Source organism: Lampetra planeri, chromosome 17 (genome assembly GCF_965212315.1).
Source record: "Lampetra planeri chromosome 17, kcLamPlan1.2.h2, whole genome shotgun sequence".
Taxonomy (NCBI): domain Eukaryota; kingdom Metazoa; phylum Chordata; class Hyperoartia; order Petromyzontiformes; family Petromyzontidae; genus Lampetra; species Lampetra planeri.
Genome location: NC_136123.1, coordinates 3,465,086 through 3,478,502, shown reverse-complemented (window position 1 = coordinate 3,478,502; position 13,417 = coordinate 3,465,086). Strand labels below are relative to the sequence as shown.

General features: G+C 43.3%; 1 protein-coding gene across 2 annotated transcripts in view; it reads left to right on the top strand.

The window, feature by feature from the left end:
- The first annotated feature begins 12,090 nt into the window (after positions 1-12,090).
- LOC144723271 (uncharacterized) overlaps positions 12,091-13,417 on the top strand; it is a 33,596-nt gene continuing 32,269 nt past the window's right edge. Inside the window, exons 1-2 of one of the 2 annotated variants that reach the window (XM_078601868.1) lie at positions 12,103-12,209; positions 13,000-13,074. The gene's annotated coding sequence lies outside the window, so the exon portion shown is untranslated. Of the gene's footprint in view, positions 12,210-12,999; positions 13,075-13,417 lie in introns of both variants that reach the window. The other variant, XM_078601867.1, reaches the window with a different exon arrangement.

Sequence of the window (13,417 nt, the reverse complement as noted above, 5' to 3'; positions counted from 1 at the left end):
ACCGGGCATCCTGCACACGCCAACCACAGGTCATGAACTTTGCCGTGATTTTCTTGCGTGCGTTTTCGTGGGACGTGGAGGAAGGGGCGGAGGGAGGGGGCCGGCTCTTCCTTCGCTAAACGTGGATAGAGTTAAGAGTGAGACAATACAGTCATTCTGGGGGCGACCGGTCACAAGTTTGTAGCAATGTTCAAATAGCTACAGGAGAACTATCATCAGTGGCTCTATTACCACCAATTATTCCCTTTTAGCCCCCCCCCCCCACCGTTCCATTCCCTGGCTACCACATTCAGATAAGCCCCCCCCCCTCCCCCTTAACTTGTATTTAAGAGCTTGTCTCTTGGATTTTGCCTCACTTGATACAGTAAATTTAGCTGTGACGGTCCCACCTGATGACGGAGACTTGTGTTGCCTCCGAAACGTCGTGATTTATTATTATTTTATTTCTATTATTATTTTAATTATTTTTTATTTTTACCTACGTGACTTTACCGAAAAAACCTAAGAGTATGAATCCTTGCAGTCACGAAAGCTTCAAATCTAGAATTATTACCCACGACTCCACGTTCCCCGAAAAACTCCTGTCGTCTGCGGCCCTATTCCTATTATGCGTGGGGTTACCCGTGAACTCGCTGATAACCCCACGGATATTAGGACCCGTGATATTTTGGCGCCCAATATCGCGGAGGAGATGAGTTCTGTATCCGAAGACTCGTCAAACCTTGTTGAACTGGAGGTAGTTATTGAGAGCAAATACATTGGGACATTGTTGGCCTCACGCAGTGGCGGATTGCCCGGTTTGCCCACCTGAATGTGAAATTGTAGTTGATGATGTGGAAAGGGGGGGGGGCAATGAGGGTGCCCCCCTTGAAACCTCAATTATTACCTCTCCCCTTAGGTGAGAAGGGGAAGACCTCACACTTCTGGAAAGTGGCAACCTTTTCTGTCACAGACTTGAGAAAGATTCATAATCTTAGTTATTTCGGTAAAGTCACGTAGGTAAAAAATGAAATTAAAATGTTTTATTTTTTATAGTTTTTTTTTTATTCATTTTAATTTCATTTTTTACCTACGTGACTTTACCGAAAGAACTAAGAGTATGAATCCTTGCAGTCACGAAAGCTTCAAATCTAGAATTGAGAAAGATTATTGAGCAGTGGGATTCTGGGGTGGGTTGTCCGTCATACGCGAAGTCCATACACCACTACAACCTTGAAGACAATTCAAATCCGTGCTCCGGCAATAAAGCCGTGAAGACGAAGCTCCCGACCAAACACGTGAAGACATTCAGCCAACCTCCAGGGGAGACTGAAACGCGTTGCAACGTCGCAATTGGTGACGACCGTGACGTGTGGAACAGAAACAAATGAAATGGAACAATAGCTTGAACGTGCGCAAGAAGCGTGGAGAGGTGTAGCATGTGTGGCATTGGACTTCGAGAGAAGAACAAGGAACACCTCGAAGAGTGAACATTGGCCTGCAGTTGGGACCCATTGCATTGACCACCTAACCTAGGGGGGGGGGTGGGGGTTAGACATTTGTGACGAGGGGGGGGGGGGTTTGAGAAATGTGACGTCACGTCAAAATGCGCAACTTTAAATAAATATAGACAACACGTTCTAATTAATTAAATAGACTTTTTAATAAATGTTTCTCCTACAACATCAGAGTGCAGTGCCACATTAAATACGCACTACAATGTCAATAGTTTGAAGCGATTTAAAGCATGTTTATTTTTGGGGGGGGGGCAGAGCTTTGTGACGTCATATTTGAGGGGGGGTCTGACTTTTTGTGACGCCGTGTGACGAGGGGGGGGGGGTCAAAAATCGTCCAAAATTGCGTGACGTCATTTATGGACGGCCCCTAAGTGATGGATCTAGACAGGACACGTGGTCGAGACTAGCGACTGAGTGGCGGCCAAACGTTAATAAACACAGCAAAGAAAGAGGCTGTAACACCGCGGAGATGCACGTATGTCTGTTGAACCTCTTTCGTACCGTACGTAGCCAAAAACCGTGCTAATCGGAGGTCAGTGGAGATGGAGCGATGAAATCGGCCGTCGACGTGCAAGCGACACCGTGCGAGGCGACGGCTGGGCGCAGTCCGTAGGTCACGGACGCTGACCATGACATTCAGTCTCTTCACTGGATGCAGTAAAAGCACACACGTGGCACGTGCTGCGGATTGCCGCACATTTTCACCGTCGCGTGATGACGCCGTTGCTACGTCATACACGATGTACCGGAGCACGTGACCGTGACGTGCATTGCTCCTGAGTACAATCGCTTAAATGTCAAAAATGTCTATTTGTTTTAATTTGCATTGTTCTTTTTGCAGTGCATTTCTATACACCAGGAAACAAAAGCACACTGTACCCCTACCCCCCCTCCCCCCCCCCGCAGGAAGAAATGTATTTCTGGCATTACAGTACACCGTCGTTTGATTGTTTCCTGTCCAACAATCGAAACTTCATGTCCGTAATGTTGATTTGAAGCTTTCGTGACTGCAGGAATCCATACTCGTTGGTTCTTTCGGTAAAGTCACGTAGACTTTACCGAAAGACCCAAATCATATACCCAGCCTATCTGCCACAGAGTAATATTCATCACACCATAGTCCAACTGGTATGTAGCCAAATCAAATGTTATCGTTGCGTGTTTGCACACGCGTAGTAGTAGTTGGTGACCGGACGGAGACGATCAACTCACTCCACGTGAGATAACCCCGTGTGAATCATGGGTGCCACCACTTGGATTCTAACCTGGGATTTCGGCAATGTCAGCCCCCAGAGTTCTGAGCCACATGGTCACATAGCTCTATTTTTAGAAACGGAGAAACATAAATAGCTTTTTTTTTTAAGAAATCAACATTATCAGCAGTAGTAGTAGCAACAGAGATAGTATGTTCACAACAACAGCCTTTGCCCCGTGGCCCCGTACGTAAGCAGCCGTGCAATAAATACCATACGCGATAATACGTGTTCAAATAAATACACGTCGGGGAGAGGGATGGATGGATGGGGGGGTGTGTTCTGGATTATTCATTAAGCCAAGCTTATGTTGGCTTTTGGCCTATTACTCCGGCACGGAATTAAGATCTCCTTTGCTCGCTACAACGAGTCAACAAATAGACTTAAGATAACAGTGTCACAGTGCAGTACGTACTTATGTACAGGGTCAGCCATTCGCCTATATATAATGTCCCATTGATTTTAATAACCCACGTTTCTCATGACCTTAGACTTTACACATCATTGAATGCAGTAAGTAAATTAAACCGACAGTGATGGGACAAAGTGTACCATGAAAGTGATCAAACCCTTTAATGAGTATTGAGATTGGTGGGAGATATATGTAGAGGCTTTGAAATACTATAATGTTTATTATGAATTATTATGAAATACTATAATGTTGATGTCTCTCATTTAACCCGAAATATGTATGAGGTATCCATAAATTAATCACTGAACATTCTCACGAATTCCATTTGCCAGGGTTGGAGCCAAAGAAATCTCGACAGAAAGCATAATATTACATTATTAGTACTACTACTATACGATTTACAGCCCGCTTTGTATTGGTGTTGGGAGTTGTTTAACCATACTTCACCATACTGGGTTCGACGGGTCGGTGAAGGGGGAGAGGCAGGATCGGTTTAGATATCTCTAACAGCTGATATTAATACTCTTTGGTTCTTTCGGTAAAGCCACGCAGTTAGAAATAAAATCAAACAAATCACGACGTTTCGATCGCAACACAAGCAGTCGTCATTATTTCTACCTACGTGACTTTACCAAAAGAACCAAAGAGTATGGATTCCTGCAGTCATGAAAGCTTCAAATCATGCTGATATTAAGTTGTCAGTAGCGGCTGCAAATTAAACTCGGGTCCTCAGTTTCATGCTACAGTGTGCTAACCACTGTGCCACCGCTCCAACCCCAGGTCTCTGCATAAGGTACACGCAGTATAAACGCAATACAACAATTCAGTACAGTGGCTCCTCGACTTACGTACATTTGACTTACGAACTTTCGGAGATACGAACAAACCTGTCCGTATGTCCAAGTGGCTGTTCGGACGGATCGTCGTAAATTCAACCGCTGCGCAATAGATGGCGGTGGTGGCATCTACATCTGCAGAACGTGAAGAACCAGTGGCATCTACATGAGATTATACAACCTTTGAAGCCATTACCCGTGTTTAGTGTGCATGCCGTACAATATGTTTGGAATCGACAGGAGTAAACTTGCACTTACGAACAAATCGACTTACGAACAGACCTCTGGAACCTAACTCGTTCGTAAGTAAAGGAGTCCCTGTATTTAGAAACAAATTGGCAAGTTTTGAAACGATATGTTGTGGCATAACATACATCATACGCATCAGTGAGTTTCAATCTAACATCAGTATTTTCCAAAAACATGACCCCAGGTGGTATCTACTGCCTATGGAGATGCAAAATTAATTCAGTACACATGCCACATACATGATAAGCCATTTATAGATTATCATAATAGGCCATGATAAATCCACTGCTGAATTAAGGCCTCCCCAAACACTGCATCTCATGAGACTGCAATGCAACAATTTACTTATCACCCGCACGAGGGCCGATGTCATCGCTCCATCTGCTCAATGGACCTCAAATAGTTTGATGTATGTTGAACTTTTAACGTGAGTCTCTATTGGTATATCCGTGTCTCTTTGGGTTTATATATGTTGAACGTCTTTCGCACCATACGTAGACAACCGTGCTCGTCGGAGGTACCGGGGGAAGGACAACAAACTAAACACAAAACGCAGTTCTAAAGAAATTAGCTTTTAAATCTCGATTTAAAAGCGCTCTAGCTCCAGTGGCTTCCTAACATCGGAAGGAAGAGCGTTCCAGACGGCCGCAGAAGCGCGCGATGCAGTGACCGCCTTTGTTCAATGGGCTAGTCATGTGGTGACCTTCAGAGCATCATCACTTCCAGCTACTGTATCAATCCTGCACATTTATGGATAACCCCATGAAAACAACAGTGGGAGCTGGCTGCATCGAGAAAACGGCTATTTCAATCCCAGCGCCTCTGCAAGCCTCCCAATCAATCTCAACACCGTCCGTACACTTGGGATATTTAACGCAACATCGTTCTACCAACACACGGGGCTCACGGCGTCGCTTGCACAATAGCCCATTCAATCGGCGCTGTTGGGAAGAAAGTCAGCGGCCATAATAAACCAATGGGGGTATCCAGAGGTGTGGACTCGAGTCATGTGACTTGGACTCGAGTCAGACTCGAGTCATGAATTTGATGACTTGCGACTCGACTTGGACTTGCATAACAATGACTTTGTCCCACCTCTGAGATGTGGACTCGAGTCATGTGACTTGGACTCGAGTCAGACTCGAGTCATGAATTTGATGACTTGCGACTCGACTTGGACTTGCATAACAATGACTTTGTCCCACCTCTGAGATGTGGACTCGAGTCATGTGACTTGGACTCGAGTCAGACTCGAGTCATGAATTTGATGACTTGCGACTCGACTTGGACTTGCATAACAATGACTTTGTCCCACCTATGAGATGTGGACTCGAGTCATGTGACTTGGACTCGAGTCAGACTCGAGTCATGAATTTGATGACTTGCGACTCGACTTGGACTTGCATAACAATGACTTTGTCCCACCAATGGGGGTATCTATGTACGGATCACCCGTATTGTTTGTTGATTTTCGTTTCCGCTTCACGCTTCCTCCTCCTCCCTCCTCCCTCCTCCTCCTCGAAGACTTACCAAACGAGCGCCTGCCCAACAATCCGCCCTTCCCCTCTGTGTGTCGCAACGTTGCCCTCGCGTGTGCGGCTAAGTTTAAGTACAGCGAGAGCGGAGCGCAGGGACAAACCACAGCCCCCCCCCGAGGTGGTTCATCGTCGGAGGTTTACAAACACAACATCATCTGCGTGACGTCAAGGCCCCCCGCCGAGATGAGTTCTGCCCGAGGATCCGTTTGCCTGTCAAACGCACACGCTGACACAGCAAGACAAAGACACAGAACCCCCCCCCCCCCTCTCCCACTATAGTCTTAACAGACTATATTCTTGGGTTTTTTCGGTAAAGTCACGTAGGTAAAAAATTAAAAATCACGACGTTTCGGAGGCAACACAAGCTTCCGTCTTCAGACTGTTTGAGGCAAGTGCTGTCAGCGAGTAGCACACATCGGAGTCAGCATATTTGTTTGTGCTGGAGGAATCCGATGAGCTATGAAGCTCTTTCACGAATGTCCATGAAGGCAGGCACGGCACACAAGGGGGTGGTCAGCACCACGCCCCGACGCCTTTGTCTCCCTCGTGGCTATGTTTACACATTACACCAGATACTCATTCGAGGCTGAGTCGACCTAGGGAAGGCCCACCACCGGTTCAAATAATCGTCACTGGTGTTGATGGCCGTGAGCCGGAATGGAACTTGAGTGACCGGGTTCGTAGCACAGCGTGCTCACCACTGCGCCGCCGCTCCCCACACTGATACAGCACAACCCAGATCTTTATCTTAAACTTATTTTGATATATGCCCATTGCAACCCTTTTTTTCATTCCACTGCTGGACGAGGATTAACCCCAACGCCGTTTCGTTTATGAGCGGTTTTGTGACCACCGTGGGGTTTGGTGAAATTGGAGAACTGCGTAGACACAGGAGTAGAGAAAGTTTAGCACAAACATCGAATTTGCTCTACTGCCCTTTGCTTCCCACCACATAGACCCACAAGCCCTGTGACTGTGACTACTTGAGCTGTGACTTCTTCTTCGTGCATGTTTTTTTTTTCTTTTAAGGTAATGTAATTGCCGAGTGTGTTCAGTGTTTTATGTTTGTGTATGGTGAACACCCATCCAAGTACTATCCACCAGACGAAAACCTGCTTAGCTTGAGATATCTGACGAGATCAGTTTGAATTCTGGATGATTTGGTCAAAGGCTGATGCAGTATACAGAACCCAAATAATGACCGTAACGTTATTATGATACGGTATGTACGTTATTTTACTGTCATTTAGTTGTGCTTAGATGTAAATAGTATATAGTGGAAGAGGGATGTTGACTTTACAACAGCTTTGGGATCTAGCACAAGGAAGGAAGTGACGGCTGGGTGTGGTGGCATCAGCGGCATCGGCCTTGATGACCTCTTGACCTTGAAATACGTTTCCTCAAGCCATTTTTCAAAACTGCTGGATCAAAGCCTCCTCATACTGGACACTTGTGAAAAAGAGCTTCACATCTCATCAGATTCTTCCAGGCTAAATTACGATCCTGATACTGTGGGTCATGGTTTTTTATATATATATATAACTCAAGTTCAGATGTGACTTACCACTGATGTTAAGCAAGTCCAGAATCAAATTTGGTTAGCCAGGTGTATAATGCAGTGCGCTATCCACTGCGTCACAGCTCTGCCAGCAGTAATTTAATATTGGAAATTAATTTTCTTAAGGACTAACGCCCCAGGGACAGTGTGTCTTATAATAGCATTTGATGATATCTAATTACAGAATGTCATGTGCATTATATTTCAACAATGCAGCCTTTAATTAAAGAAGCAATTTGCATGTCATTTCGTGAAATAGTATATGATGATTTCACTTGTGAATTTGCATTTATTTTGCCCCTTCTACAAGTAGACTGCAGGATGTATTGCTATATTTAATCATGGCTTGACAGGTATGAGGAAATGAGCCACTGCATGAATTTGGCATGGTAGGTCCAATCATAGCACGATGTATTGTGTTAACTGTGCACTGTACTCGGGATGAGTTTGAGATGAAGCATGTCAGATTTTTTTATTGTTAAAGACAATTTCATATCATCTAGGTTTTGGATCTTTTCCTTTAATAACAATTTAACATGTTGTCACACGAACAAAATTATCATCAACAGATGCCACATGGCACCATATTTCTTGGCAACATTTGGGGCATATTTCCTGTGATGTCATATTTCCATATCAAAATTTGTATGATCCTAAATGTCATATCTAGGCCTGATTTTCAGATTTTTCGGATATATCCGAGAATCGGGCACACATCCCTACTGTGTGTGGAAAGCGGGAGTGGTTGCACAGTGGTTAGCTTACCGCACTACGAACTGAGCCAACTGATTTTAACTCCAGGCCATAGATAACATCAGTGGCGAGTTCTACTTGCACCAATCCCGGGGCAATCCCATTCACGAACAGCGTGAAGGCTGGCCAAGCAACCTTCATGCAGCAGTGTCCTGACAAAAGGGCTGTACATGTACCTGCATATGTATATTGCTTGCGGTGTGATGTATATTGTGTGACAGAAAGGTCAGCCCCGAACGTTGCGCTCAGGCTACTGTGGATTGAGAGACCTTATTGCATTATTTTCCATCATGTGATCCAACACGCTGTGTAGTTTGTTTCAGCAGGTGAAAGTACATTGCGATGCATTGTGTGTTGTTATTTTAGTTATATGCTGTATGTGTTTTCGTGTTCTTGCATGTTTTTATGACTAAATTGCAATACTATGTTTAACTTCTGGCAGGATTGTTTCCCTTGCAAAATAAATAATGGTGGTAACTCGATAAAAGATATTTATTTTGTGATACTGCATCAGCAGTGGTGCATAAGCACGATAAAAATAAATCAACACATTCAAAATGAATGCTGAAATGTGTTTATTTTTTGTATCTCAATAAAAATTACTTTGCGAGGTTTTGGATAATTTATTTTTAAATAATTATGGCTTCGTTTAAATATTTTAATTACTAAAATAACAGACAATACAATTTTATTTCAGAACTCCACTCACATTAGAAAGGTTCGTTCTATTCACGCTGTAAAGAGTGTGAGGAAACTATTCTCATAGAGTTTCCATAGTCCATTGTTAAGGGTATGTAACCTTATAGTCCAACCTTTGTTGATTGATACACAATTCCTATAAATCCACAGTACGTAATCGCAAGGTCTCATTGCAAAAATAAAAAAAACAGAACGGAATATTATGTAAGCAGGTCCTCACTTGGTCAAAGTGTACAAAAAGTAAGTCAAAGGATGTCCGACGTGAGATCGCAGTTTCCTTAATCATAACGAATACAGGTAGTCCTCTACTTACGATGGGGATGCGTTACAACGACCCCATCGTCAGTCGAAAATATCGTAAGTCGAAGATGGCACAGCCTACCCAGGAGTCTTAAAGAATGGTGATAATTTAGCAAAACAGAGCAATTTACAGTACCGTACTCTATAAACTATATACTGTATGTATTTATTAATTACAATACTGTATTGTACAGTAACATGTAAAGTAAAAAAACAAGCTAAATTCTTAGTCTACCTATATGAACTGCAATTTAATAGAACAAATTTTCAGGAAACAATCCTATCTGCTATAAAAACTTTTAGCATGCATTGAACGTATCGTAACATATCATGTTGTCCTGTACTCGTCAAGATTCTGTCCGTCGTCTGCACACTTGAACGATGTTAGGTTGTTGATGGCAATTTTGTCGTATCGCTGTCGCCATCGTAAGATCGAAATATCGTCGTAACTCGGGGACTACCTGTACAAACGCTCACGTCACATTCTGGAGAGGCCGCCAGAGTACAGCCGTAACGTCACTGCAGTGGATAATCAGGCAATGGCACATTGCCATGGTTGCTCTTCAAGATCTCGAACGAAGCTTCATACTTAGGGAAAGGGTCCCCCTTTCCTCTAACTTGTGGTTGATTGCAAAAAATCAGTGCAAACTAAGCACATTTTTCGATTTAAAGCTTTCGTGACTGCAGGGATTCATTTTCTTGGTTCTTTCGGTAAAGTCACGTAGAAGGGAAATAATAAAATATACGCTCCAAGCCTGGTTGTGTTTCATTCAGACGCTGTCTTTCCAACATACCTGTTCTTCACCTGAGGACGGCTGCTTGCGTTGTGGCCGAAACGTCGTGAGAATTATTTTATGTTTTATTTTTATTATTTTATTATTTTCCTTCTACCTGACTTTACCGAAAGAACCAAAAAGATAAGCACATTTACCACTTGAGATATTTTATGAAACTGGCTACTGAACCACCACCTGGTTAAATGAAATGACATCACATTATACAGAAGCAATCCTGCAGTGTGACCTTGTTTAAAGGGGGGCATACAAAAACAACTCACTGGGGGGGTGGGGCACAATACAGTCGCTCTGAGACAAACTTCAAACATATGTTAAGCGCAGCACAGGATGAGTAATGATATGAGCTGCTTTTGTCTATCGTGTACTGCGGCTCCAGCTCTCACCGGATTGGAAAACATGGAAGAAAAACAGCCACTGGTGTTACATTTTCCACCAACAAAATGTGATTTTCAAACGCAAAATTCAGTCCATGCCTCCAGCGATTTGGAGGTGAGGGGGGTTTTGGGTCACATCGTTTTCAGAAAATGTACAACTCGCTGGACTGTGAAGTGACCAGCCGATGGCAGTACAGCAAGCGGGTTAATCAATCTGCGTGTGCAGAGCTTTGATGAGTGTTAATCCCTTATTTGCGCGATGGGCTTTCTCCTTGTGGCCAAGTGTCCTCCCTTAATGGGATTGGCCAAACATCCCAATGACTGACCATCATGAAAAAGTATTGGCTCTCAGTGAGGCTTTCCTTGATGAATGAATTACATTTTTCTTAATATGCAATATCCACTCTGATTATGAGAGTCATGAAGTCAAAGCCGGCGGAATAAATGTAATCCTTGGTCCAGAAAGCCTAGAGACTCGCTAATCCCATCGTTGTTATTTAATGAGACGAAAACACCTCTACTTGTGTCGCCTACAACTATTAGAGCACCACCCTGTGTCAAAGGACTACCTCTGAAGTCATTTTGTCAGATGTATTTTTCAACAGTAGGGGAACAATACGCTGCTGAGATTAATGTACTATTTGGTAGTAACGCACTGGCTGTGGTGCACAAGCAAAAATAACCAAAACTCAACACATGCGTCGAACACTGCTTTAAAGGAAACAGGTGATGGTTAAAGCAGCTACACTCCATAGTAAATAAAAATGAGCATTTAAAACAACCAAACTAAAATGTTTAATTATTAGAAATGTAATGAGCCAAATAAAGCACACACCCCAAATTTAACATGATTAATTTATTGTATGTTTATGTATTGTATAACAGTGATTCATTTTGTATCTTGTTTAAATTTATTACAGGAATGAAGAATGAGTTAATACAGTTTTTCAGTTATATTTTTTTTTTACAAAATTACGCTAATTAAATATGAATGGTCTTTCATTTAAACTAATTACAGTATGTGTTATTATTAATCGCATAAACCGTCGCCAGTTTAAATGAACACCAGTTATGTTGCCTAAATCCATCATCATCAATCATCATAGTCCAATGTGCCCAGAGCAGTGATTTCACTTGCTCATACCACCCGATGTGTCAAACATCACGTTGGTTGTCCCAATTAAATTATGCAGCCAAATAACCACACTCTTTGACATGAGTGGGATATCAAACATTGATCTGTTATTCGCCCTATAGCCCTGTCGTTACCTTGGTACGACTGAACAACAACAGAAATCAACATGAACGGTGCCAATTTCTGCTCCGGCCCATCATCAGCATCAGCAATTCCAGCCGCGACCAAATCCACTGCTGGATGGAGGAGGTCTAATCGAATTTCCTCGGGTACGAATTTCAACATCAACAAAAATGTTTCTCGTTGTCAACAGTGGAATTTTCGGTAAAGTCACGTAGGTAAAAAAATAAATACTAAATAATAAAAAGAATGGAAATAAAAATATAAATAAATTAATAAAAATAATATTAGAAATAAAATAATAAAAATATTATTTTATATCTATTATTATTGCTGTTTTTTTATTTTTTTCCTACGCGACTTTACCGAAAAATATAATAAAAATAATATTTTATTTCTATTATTGTTTCTATAATTTTTATAATTTATTTTTCATTTTTTTACCTACGTGACTTTACCGAAAAAACCCTAAGAGTATGAAATCCTTGCAGTCACGAAAGCTTCACATCTAGCATGGGGGGCCACCCCGCCACTCAAGGGGCATGCTGACTGGATCCGGTTCCCGCCTCTTACGTTTAAACTCCCAGCGATCCGGATCCCGGGCTCTTAACGTTGAGCGGCGAAGTGGCGTTCGCAGCGTCGTTCTTGTCGTCTCCTCATCGCCCTCGTCGCAATGCGGACACGGCCAGGTCAGTGGAGACGTCTCCATCGCGCCGCCACAAACACTGCCACCGTCACGACGAACGTCAAACCACAAATCTCAATCATCACCACCGCCAACCCCGCGGTCCTCCGCCTGTTCGCGATACCGAGGCACACGTCTCAACATCAGCGGGGCGCGCCAGGAAAGTGCGTAGGCTCACGAGGGGAGCGTCGAGCGCGCTAGGCCGCAGCGGTAAAACTTGATAAAATGTTTTTTAACCGCAGAATATTGCGGCTGTTAATAGCGGCGAATGTTGCCCGGACGCTTCTTATGATTCTCCCGTGTGTTTGTTCGAATGAAATTAGCGATATCCAGGGGTTTTCGGCGAGAGACGACTTGACACAAGGAGTTGTGTGTATTCTTGGGCTGTAGTGATGATGGATAGCGCCCAATGCGCTTTCTCTGCGTGATAGAAGGCAATGCAGTATTTTGATGGCAGTGCCGATAACACCAGCAAAAATCGAGTAGACAACTACACCAACAACAAAACACACCGGCCGGACTATAATACACCCGTTCAAGATGTCATGGACTGTGGTTGCTACTGTTAAGATTTCTTTGTTTTTCTATAGCGTTCTGCTCCGCGTTATGTAATGTCTCTGTACCCAAGGAAAGCTTCCTTGAAACTCAAGGCTATTTCACAGATGCCTGCTACATTAGAGGATGTGTGGCTACGATATTTTTTCTCCTGTGTAATGAGCGGTGTGGAGTAGCCCCACCAGGAACAATACGATAGATTGAAGAATCCGTTCTTGTATGCCATCTCTCCTAACCAGCCTCGCGACAAGCTCCCAGGCTCAAAACATTCCTATCTTTTAAGATCTGACGACTTCGGGGCAACCTCTTCAGAGGTGGGTGATTGGGTATTAGGATTCGGGCATATTCAGCGTTCAATGTAGTTGTAATTTCTCGTTGTAACTTCATCGTGACAACTGTCAAGCAAAAGCAAATCTGGTGTCCTCTCAGCCAATGTCAACCGGGCCAGCAGTGGCTGCCAAAAGTGACATTTGAGGCTTGGAGATGGCCATGTGTGTGCTGCAGGTTACAGTATAGTACATATAGAGTGGCAAAGTCATGGATTATTGTTCTGACTTATTCCACTAAGTAGTCTCTCACCTTCTTCTTGGGTCTTTCGGTAAAGTCACGTAGAAGGGAAATAATAAAATAATAAAAATAAAACATAATTCTCACGAC